Genomic DNA, 9277 nt, shown 5'->3' with positions numbered 1-9277 from the left:
GGAATATGGAAGGGACGTATTTTGTAAAGGAGTCAGGACATAAAGCATTAAATCCAGGTACATGCAATTGATGCAGGTGTTAAAAGGTGATACACACACACACGATTATAAACATGGTTGTAGATTAAATGTGTTTAGGTGTGAGCGCCAGACAGCTCAGCGGTGTAGATCGGGTATGTCAAGGTTCCTCCCCCACTCTGAACTCTAGGGTACAGATGTGGGGACCTGCATGAAAAACCTCCTAAGCTTATCTTTACCAGCTTAGGTCAAAACTTCCCCAAGGTACAAAATATTACACCCGTTATCCTTGGAATGGCCGCTACCACCACCAAACAATTACTGGTTACTGGGGAAGAGCTGTTTGGACGCGTCTGTCCCCCCAAAATACTTCCCAAAACCTTGCACCCCACTTCCTGGACAAGGTTTGGTAAAAAGCCTCACCAAGTTGCCTAGGTGACTACAGACCCAGACCCTTGGATCTTAAGAACAATGAACAATCCTCCCAACACTTGCACCCCCCCTTTCCTGGGAAATGTTGGATAAAAAGCCTCACCAATTTGCATAGGTGACCACAGACCCAAACCCTTGGATCTGAGAACAATGAAAAAGCATTCAGTTTTTACAAGAAGACTTTTAATAAAAAATAGAAGTAAATAGAAATAAAGAAATCCCCCCTGTAAAATCAGGATGGTAGATATCTTACAGGGTAATTAGATTCAAAACATAGAGAACCCCTCTAGGCAAAACCTTAAGTTACAAAAAAGATATACAGACAGAAATAGTTATTCTATTCAGCACAATTCTTTTCTCAGCCATTGAAAGAAATCATAATCTAACACATACCTAGCTAGATTACTTACTAAAAGTTCTAAGACTCCATTCCTGTTCTGTCTCTGGCAAGAGCAGCACACAGACAGACCCTTTGTTCCTCTCCCTCCTCCCAGCTTTTGAAAGTATCTTGTCTCCTCATTGGTCATTTTGGTCAGGTGCCAGCGAGGTTACCTTTAGCTTCTTAACCCTTTACAGGTGAGAGGAGCTTTCCCCTGGCCAGGAGGGATTTCAAAGGGGTTTACCCTTCCCTTTATATTTATGACACGCCCCCCAAATCTCAGCTAGGGTGAAACACTGGCTGGGATTTCTTCCTGGAGCTCTAGGAAAACAGAGTTAATAAGACACATGCATCTCTAAATATACTACCAAGTACATAAAGACTAACAATATTTTCCACATCTCAAGGACGATTTTAGCCAGTTGATTCTGGGAAACTTTCACGGGAGAGTGCATCAGCCACTTTGTTAGAGGCTCCTGAGATGTGTTGGACGTCGAAATCAAAATCGTGGAGAGCTAAACTCCACCGAAGAAGTTTTTTGTTAGTTTCCTTGACGGTGTGAAGCCACTTCAGTGCAGCATGGTCGGTTTGCAGGTGGAAACGCCGTCCCCAAACATATGGGCGTAGCTTTTCCAGAGCGTAGACAATGGCGTAACATTCTTTTTCAGTGACTGACCAGTTGCTTTCCCTCTCAGACAGTTTTTTGCTGAGAAACACTACAGGGTGGAATTCTTGATCAGGTCCTTTCTGCATTAAAACTGCTCCCACACCACGCTCGGACGCATCTGTGGTTACAAGGAACGGTTTGTCAAAGTCTGGGGCCCTTAGTACAGGGTCAGACATGAGTGTCGCTTTAAGCTTGTTAAAGGCCTTCTGACACTTTCCGGTCCACTGAACAGCATTTGGCTGTTTCTTTTTGGTTGGGTCTGTCAGTGGGGCAGCGATTTGGCTGTAGTGCGGTACAAATCGTCTGTAATAACCAGCCAAGCCTAAGAAGGATTGAACCTGTTTCTTTGACTTTGGGACAGGCCACTTTTGGCTAGCATCCACTTTGGCCTGTAGGGGGCTGATAGTTCCTTGACCCACCTGGTGTCCAAGGTAAGTCACTCTGTTTAGGCCTATTTGACACTTCTTAGCCTTAACAGTTAGTCCTGCCTCCCTTATGCGCTCAAGGACTTTTTGTAGATGTTCCAGGTGGTCTGCCCAGGAATCCGAAAATATGGCCACATCGTCAAGGTAGGCGACTGCATATTCTCCTAATCCCGCTAGGAGACCATCTACAAGTCTTTGGAAAGTGGCGGGTGCATTTCGCAGCCCGAAAGGGAGTACATTAAATTCATACAGCCCGAGATGTGTGATGAAGGCTGACCTTTCCTTGGCAGATTCATCTAGCGGTACCTGCCAGTACCCCTTGGTTAAGTCCAAGGTAGAGATGAACTGGGCCCGTCCCAGTTTCTCTAATAGTTCATCTGTGCGTGGCATTGGATAGTTGTCTGGGCGAGTTACAGCATTTAGCTTATGGTAGTCCACACAAAAACGTATTTCCCCATCTGGTTTGGGAACTAGAACCACTGGAGATGCCCATGCACTTTCAGAGGGGCGGATTACCCCCATCTGTAACATATCCTGGATCTCCCGTTCTATAGCAGTTTTAGCTTGAGGAGACACCCGGTAAGGTTGGACCCTAATTGGGTGAGCATTACCTGTGTCAATGGAGTGGTATGCCCGTTCAGTCAGTCCTGGGGTGGCTGAGAACGTTGGCGCGTAGCTAGTGCACAGCTCCTGGATCTGCTGTCGCTGCATACGCCCAAGGGTCATGGAGAGGTTCACCTCTTCCACACCACCAGCACATTTCCCTTCGTAGTAAACACCTTCAGGCCACTCAGCGTCGTCTCCTCCCTGGGCTGTAAACTGACAAACCTTTAATTCTCTGGAATAAAAGGGCTTTAGAGAATTAATATGGTACACCTTAGGCTTCCGGTTGGAGGTGGGGAATGCTATGAGATAATTAACAGCTCCCAGGCGCTCCTGGACCGTGAATGGCCCTTCCCACGATGCTTCCATTTTATGGGCCTGGAGCGCCTTTAAGACCATGACCTGGTCTCCTACTTTGAAGGAACGCTCTCTGGCATGTTTATCATACCAGGCTTTTTGCTCTTTTTGAGCATCCTGTAAGTTTTCTCTAGCAAGGGCTAAAGAGGTTCGGAGGGTGTTCTGTAGGTTGGTTACAAAGTCCAGAATGTTAGTTCCTGGAGAAGGTGTAAATCCCTCCCATTGCTGCTTCACCAACTGCAATGGCCCCTTAACCTCACGGCCATATACAAGTTCAAATGGGGAAAACCCTAAACTGGGATGTGGTACAGCTCTGTAGGCAAAGAGCAACTGCTGCAACACTAGGTCCCAATCATTGGAGTGCTCATTTACAAATTTACGTATCATGGCCCCCAAAGTTCCATTAAACTTCTCCACCATGCCATTTGTTTGATGATGGTAAGGAGTGGCAACCAAGTGATTTACCCCATGAGCTTCCCAAAGGTTTTTCATAGTTCCTGCCAGGAAATTAGTCCCTGCATCGGTGAGGATGTCGGAGGGCCAACCTACCCTGGCAAAAATGTCTGCTAGTGCCTGGCACACACTTTTAGCCCTGGTGTTGCTTAGAGCTACTGCTTCCGGCCATCGGGTGGCAAAATCCATGAAAGTCAGTATGTACTGCTTTCCTCTGGGTGTCTTTTTCGGAAAAGGACCCAGAATATCCACAGCTACTCGCTGAAATGGAACTTCAATGATGGGGAGTGGCTGGAGAGGGGCTTTGACCTGGTCTTGGGGTTTTCCCACTCTTTGGCACACCTCACAAGACTGGACATAGGTAGAAACATCTTTGCCCATTCCCTCCCAGTGGAATGACCCCCCCAAACGGTCTTTGGTCCTGTTCACACCAGCATGGCCACTAGGGTGATCATGGGCTAAGCTCAAGAGCTTGGCCCGGTATTTAGTTGGAACTACCAACTGTCTCTGAGGATGCCAGTCTTCCTGGTGTCCACCAGAAAGAGTTTCCTTGTATAAAAGTCCTCTTTCTACAACAAACCTGGATCGATTAGAAGAGCTGAGAGGCGGTGGGTTGCTCCGTGCCGCCGTCCAAGCTCTCTGGAGGCTTTCATCTGCTTCCTGTTCGGTCTGGAACTGTTCCCTTGATGCTGGGGACATCAGTTCCTCATGGGATTGTGGACCTAGGCTTGGTCCCTCTGGAAGCGATATAGGGGATGGAGCTGTTTCTGTTGACTGTGAACCGCTCTCCGCTGGTGCACTATGTTGGGATTCAGGCTCCGGCTGAGCCTCTTGTGTAGGGTTATCGGCTGCTGCCAGTTCAGGTTCGGTGGGGCCTTCTGGTGTTGAGGTTGCAAGTACTGGATTCAGTGCTGACACGGGGTCTGGTGTTGGTTGTTCGGCTGGTTCCGGTTCTAGGACTGGTTCCGTCTGGGTCTCTGGGACTGGATCCACTACTGCTGTTGCAGACATTGGCCTGGGGTCCGGGTCCATCACCTCTGACTGGGTCCTGATAGAAGTTTCCGGAACAGAGCTAGGCCTCACGGCTTGTTTAGCCTGGCTGCGGGTGACCATTCCCACCCTCTTGGCCTGCTTCACATGATTGGCCAAGTCTTCCCCCAACAGCATGGGGATGGGATAATCATCATAGACTGCAAAAGTCCACATTCCTGACCAGCCCTTGTACTGGACAGGTAACTTGGCTGTAGGCAAATTGAAAGAGTTGGACTTGAAGGGTTGAATCGTCACTTGGATCTCTGGGTTGATTAAATTGGGGTCCACTAAGGAAGCATGGATAGCTGACACTTGTGCTCCGGTGTCCCTCCACGCGGTGACCTTCTTCCCGCCCACACTCACAGTTTCCCTCCGCTCCAAGGGTATCTGGGAGGTATCTGGGCCTGTGGACCTCTGGTGTGATTCCGGTGCAATGAACTGTAATCTGTTGGGGTTCTTGGGGCAGTTGGCCTTTACATGCCCCAGCTCGTTACACTTAAAACATCGTCCAGCTGACGGGTCACTGGGGCGAGGAGGGTTGCTGGAGAACGGGGTGGTGGGACGATAAGGGGTCTGGAGGGTTCTTTGGGAGGTAGGTGGGGCTTTGGGCGGCCCCCGGTAATAAGGTGTGGTCTGGGGTGGTCCCTTCTGGTCTCCGCTCCAACTGCGACCAGTTTTCTTCTTCTCTGCCACCTCCACCCATCTGGCTCCAATCTCTCCTGCCTCAATTACAGTTTTGGGTTTCCCATCTAGGATGTATCTTTCTATTTCCTCCGGAACACCCTCTAAGAATTGTTCCATTTGCATTAGGAAGGGCAAATTTACTGGAGATTCAACACTTGTTCCTGATATCCAGGCATCCCAATGTTTCACAATGTGGTAGGCATGTCGGGTAAATGACATGTCTGGTTTCCACCTTAGGGCTCTGAACCTCCGACGAGACTGCTCGGGTGTTATCCCCATTCTGACTCTCGCCTTGGATTTAAACAGTTCATACTTGTTCATGTGTTCTTTAGGCATTTCAGCTGCCACCTCAGCTAAGGGTCCACTGAGCTGCGGCCTCAGCTCTACCATGTATTGGTCAGTAGAGAGGTTGTACCCAAGGCAGGCCCTTTCGAAGTTTTCTAGGAAGGCCTCAGTATCATCGCCTGCCTTGTAGGTGGGGAACTTTCTGGGATGGGAAGTGGTACCTGGAGAAGGATTGCTAGGGTTTGTTGGTATATTCTGCTGGGCCTTTATCTTCTCCATCTCCTCCACATACTTCCTCTCTTTTTCCTTCTCCTCCAGTTCTTTGTCCCTCGCTTCCATAGCTCTCCTGTGAGCAGCTGCTTGGTGTTGTTCTGCTTCTCTCGCTGCCTCCCTTTCTTGTTCCTTCTTCAGCTGCATGAGTTCTATCTGTCTTTCATGTTCCCTTTGTCTTTCCTCAGCCTGAAATTTGGCTAATTCCAGCTGTAGTCGAGCTGAGGATTTGGTCATTCTAACCTCTCTGTTTTTAACTAACTTTACACCCGAGGTTTAGAAATAAACAAACAAAACTTGGCTGTAAAATTTTGCTGTGCTGCAATAGAATACCTATTCTCTGATAGTGATTGTCAGCCTACAGAAAAAGACAATTCCCTTGTCTCTGCTCTGGGCCCAAATTAAAGCAAAAAACCTCCAACTACTTGGAAACCTGCTTACCCAGCCCAAAGAAAAAGCAAACGGGTAGAACACACACCCCCTATTTACTTTTAGGAAGAAAAGAAAAAAAAAACCTCTGGGATGGAAGACTTCCCTGCAGGAGTTAAGTACCCTGCCTCCAGGCAAAAAAAAACCTGCAATTCACAAGATAATCCCCTTTTGTCTCTGCTTGGCCACAAAGCAGAGAGAAACCAAGCTGCTTTCAGTTTCAAAGCTGCTTTCTGGACTTTCTTTCCAAAGAAAAAAAAATTTCCTTTTTAAAATCTGTATTTCTAGTTCAAAAAATCTCAACTGGATCTCAAATGATTTCAGGTTAATCCCACCACTGTGCCACCATGTCAAGGTTCCTCCCCCACTCTGAACTCTAGGGTACAGATGTGGGGACCTGCATGAAAAACCTCCTAAGCTTATCTTTACCAGCTTAGGTCAAAACTTCCCCAAGGTACAAAATATTACACCCGTTATCCTTGGAATGGCCGCTACCACCACCAAACAATTACTGGTTACTGGGGAAGAGCTGTTTGGACGCGTCTGTCCCCCCAAAATACTTCCCAAAACCTTGCACCCCACTTCCTGGACAAGGTTTGGTAAAAAGCCTCACCAAGTTGCCTAGGTGACTACAGACCCAGACCCTTGGATCTTAAGAACAATGAACAATCCTCCCAACACTTGCACCCCCCCTTTCCTGGGAAATGTTGGATAAAAAGCCTCACCAATTTGCATAGGTGACCACAGACCCAAACCCTTGGATCTGAGAACAATGAAAAAGCATTCAGTTTTTACAAGAAGACTTTTAATAAAAAATAGAAGTAAATAGAAATAAAGAAATCCCCCCTGTAAAATCAGGATGGTAGATATCTTACAGGGTAATTAGATTCAAAACATAGAGAACCCCTCTAGGCAAAACCTTAAGTTACAAAAAAGATATACAGACAGAAATAGTTATTCTATTCAGCACAATTCTTTTCTCAGCCATTGAAAGAAATCATAATCTAACACATACCTAGCTAGATTACTTACTAAAAGTTCTAAGACTCCATTCCTGTTCTGTCTCTGGCAAGAGCAGCACACAGACAGACCCTTTGTTCCTCTCCCTCCTCCCAGCTTTTGAAAGTATCTTGTCTCCTCATTGGTCATTTTGGTCAGGTGCCAGCGAGGTTACCTTTAGCTTCTTAACCCTTTACAGGTGAGAGGAGCTTTCCCCTGGCCAGGAGGGATTTCAAAGGGGTTTACCCTTCCCTTTATATTTATGACAGGGTATGACAACATTTAGCTTATATTTTAAATTTCTTCAACTCTTTCAGTGCATATAACACATGAGAGATTTATAGCCAGGCTGCAGTTTCTTGGCCCCTTAGAAAAGAAGTTGGAATCGCTGTCTAAGTAGGTCATATTAAACAGAATTATTCTCTTTTCAAATCATTTTCAAAATAATGAAAGATAAAAACATTTGCCTCATCCCTGTATGAAGCTAAAGCTAAAGGAACTGGTATTACCATAAGGTGGCACAATGTGGCTGTCATTTAAAACAGAGCGAGCAAAGCTCTCTCACTAACGAGAAGTGCTGAGTTCTTCTTATCCAAGAATGTGCATGTAATGAAGCAAGTACAGAAGGCTCTGATGAAGCTTGACAAATGCTTGTTGTTTTTACCTTATGGTTGCACTGATTCTTTTCTCCTGCTCCTCGGCCATCTCGTTGCTTCTGCTTGTTTCTTCCCCTCTCACCAGTTCAGTCTTCTTTGGTTGCTGCAAAGTGAAAGTTTCAAAACTGGCAGCTTTGTTGAAGAAAAGTTAATATTTTTGCCTATAGTTTTAATGACCCTGGGGTGTTGGGATTTCCTAGGTTTGATGTATTCTAGTTAGGAATGATAGATTATCAGTCATATTCTGCTTTCACGAGCAGCAAGTAGGTGAGCCGAAAAACTGCCTGGCATGCCCTTTGCTTTTAGGATGCTGTTGGCCAGGGCAGGATGCCAGGAAGGTTTGTGACACATTCAATGAAATGCAGTAGGCAACCCCAACCAGCACCTGGATCAATCAGTTGGGAGCAAGCCATAGTACTTAGCTAGCAAACTGTGCTCCTTGCGGGAATGGTGCTTGAGCTGGCAGGATAGCTGAACCTTCCTAGCACATAGAGCATTGACTAGGATTCCTGCCCTGATGCTGAATGGAGGCAGGACAAAGGAGGAGGTAATGCTGGTCAGGATTAGACTTGGTGCCTAGTTATGTTTGCAGAGTTTCAACTTGCCCCCACTCCAGCATTTAAAGTTGTAATTTTCATAGTCAGTGAGATTCAAATTGGAAAAACAGTCTAAAAAATACAGTTAATCAATGGGAAGGAAAGAACCAGCAAATGGTAATGTTAAAAGAGCGCTAGAGGTGACTGTAGGCAGCAAACTGGATATGATAAGCCACTTATGAATGGAAGGATGGGCCAATAGTTAGGGCACTATCTTAGAATTTAGGACACCTGGATTCAATTCCCTGCTCTGCTACGGACTTCCTCTGTGACTCTGGGCAAGTCCCTTAGCTTCTCTGTGTCTCAGGTCCCCATCTGTAAAAATGGAGATAATAGCACTTCCATACTGCACACAGGTGCTGTGGGGATAAATATGTTAAAAAGATTGTGAAGCTCTTTGAGATCCACTGATGAAAAAACATTAACACTTTCTCCTATTCTGTCAATGTAATCAGGTAATCACAGAATCTCAGGGTTGGAAGGGACCTCAGGAACTCATCTAGTCCAACCCCCTGCTCAAAGCAGGACCAATCCCCATTTTTTGCCCCAGATCAACTTAACAGCCCCCTCAAGGATTGAACTCACAACGCTGCATTTAGCAGGCCAATGCTCAAACCACTGAACTATCCCACCCCCCAATAAATCAGTTCAGAATTTGGCCTTTTGATTTTATAATGCAGCATAGCAGCAAGCAAAGACAATTTTGAGTTCAGTATTCAGAGGCATCCTAGAGCTGGAAGGTATTAATCTTTCTCCATACATCGGTGTAACCACATCAGTAATGCTGCAACGAGTTCCAGGTGTCACCACAACCACAAAGACATTGACAAATCTGGGGGAGTTCAGAGATGTGCAAGAAAAATGATCAGAGAGCTGGCGGGATAGATTTATAAAGAGAGTCCATGCATTAAGTACATGTAGTTTGGGTTACAGATTATTAAAGAAAGACATGCATGGTTGTTTCTGATCAGGCTCCAGCTTACTTAATTACA

The sequence above is a fragment of the Caretta caretta genome, chromosome 2 (genome assembly GCF_965140235.1).
Source record: "Caretta caretta isolate rCarCar2 chromosome 2, rCarCar1.hap1, whole genome shotgun sequence".
In the NCBI taxonomy this organism is placed as follows: Eukaryota; Metazoa; Chordata; order Testudines; family Cheloniidae; genus Caretta; species Caretta caretta.
Note: the sequence above shows the minus strand (reverse complement) of the source record.